Below are 1,671 nucleotides of genomic sequence, written 5' to 3'. Positions count from 1 at the left end.
CTTCGTGTTCTTCCCTCTACCCCATCGTGTACATAGTGTGCGCCGGTGTTCCTCTGTGTTTCGTGTTCTTGTTTATCCACTTGCCTCCGCGCTAATTCAATCGTAAACGCTGTTTTTATTTTGTTTGAAGTATGCTACATATCGTGGTGAAAAGTGCGCACAATCTCTTAAGGTCGTACACTACGCGCGCGAATACAAAGGAATACGATCCTTTTTTATCGGCGGCGGAGTGGTGTACATGGTTATGTGGGTTGGGATGGTGGGAAGCCACTATATTCACATTTTAAAAGTGTTCGAATATTTAATATTAGTAATAAATTGTGCATCTTTATCTAACGCAAATATAATACCGGTACTTTGGTTTAAATTGATTAGTATTAGTAATAACATGCGTTTTTTTCTTGCGCAACTAATTAATTTTTGTTAGACTGCTATAAACGTCTGCAAGAAAAATATGAAGTTCTCAAAACATAGTATTACTCAAAAGTTTTGTAAGTTTTATTATTTAAAAGTACTACGAAGCCTAAAATATCATTATATATCCTATAAGTACTAAAGTTTCGATTGAGGCCGAAATATGAGTCACCAAATCCTACAACTTTTTTCAACAGCTCCTACGACGATATTGTATGTGTGTGCACGTCGGCGCCTCCTATTAATGCTAATTAACGCGTGCACAGGCAGCGCCCTTCGCGTGGCCTTGCATACCGCAGCTGAAAATGAAAGCAAAATGAAATTTGAGTGGTGCTTGTAAGTACGATGTGTTGACCACATATAATATGTACACCACATATCACAATTTTAGCGAATCGAAGCCGCCTTCGCTGCGCTCGGCAGCCAGTAGAACGCCCGCATTAGCGTTACATTTTAGAACCCTACCCTCGGACGGACTGACGGACTGACGCAGAGCACACTCCACTAGAGGGGTAAGACTAGCCGTTCGCCGCCGCTACGCGGCGGAGTGGCATGGTTTGTTGGAGATAAGGTGGCCGCAATTTTAAGTACTTCGTGTGTTGTGTGCTTTCAGTCTGATCTTGTACCCCGAGGCTTCGGCCATCCCCGTGCGATGTTGTGTCGTGTACTTAAAACACCTGTCATTTCGTAGTCTCATGTGGCAGTGTACGGTATCGTTAATTCGTACGCGTCCGTTGCTCCGTACTACTGGTTGGCGTCTATGTTCCTCCGTGGATATTGCCCTTTTCCGTTAATGCGCTCTCTCTTTTGGGCTCATGCTTTTCAGTAGTACGACACCCTTTCGTGGCTGCTAGTTATTCCGTGTTCCCAAGGTCTTGAGTGGGTTTACAGGTTTAGTGGTCCATATTCATTCATGGTCCATGGCGTCTCATCGACGGTACCCTCGCCGACGGGTGCTATTCCGTAGTTATATGGATCCGTCCCCCGTGTAACGTGCTCTCCTGGTGTGACTTCATCGACCGCGTTATCGCGCTATCATGCGAGCGCAGTATAATTCTGCTATCCTATGCCTTCGTGCTCGCGTAGTGCATCTGTGTTTCCCGTGTTATTATATTCAACAATGGCATACTGATCTTTCGCCCCTATACCCAAGTTTGACGATCGATTTGCACGTCAGAATCGCTACGAGCTTCCACCAGAGTTTCCCCTGGCTTCACCCTACTCAGGCATAGTTCACCATCTTTCGGGTACCAACAT

The 1,671-nt window shown here is 45.1% G+C and overlaps 1 non-coding gene across 1 annotated transcript; it reads right to left on the bottom strand.

The window, feature by feature from the left end:
- Window positions 1-1,546: 1,546 nt before the first annotated feature.
- PITG_33497 lies at window positions 1,547-1,671 on the bottom strand (the record flags this gene model as incomplete). The annotated part of the gene is made up of 1 exon (XR_009934891.1): window positions 1,547-1,671. It is a non-coding gene; the product is annotated as a 28S ribosomal RNA (ribosomal RNA).

Source organism: Phytophthora infestans, genomic scaffold (assembly GCF_000142945.1).
Source record: "Phytophthora infestans T30-4 supercont1.336 genomic scaffold, whole genome shotgun sequence".
Taxonomy (NCBI): domain Eukaryota; phylum Oomycota; class Peronosporomycetes; order Peronosporales; family Peronosporaceae; genus Phytophthora; species Phytophthora infestans.
The sequence above is the reverse complement of the archived record's forward strand: the minus strand, read 5'-3'. Positions and strand labels throughout refer to the sequence as shown.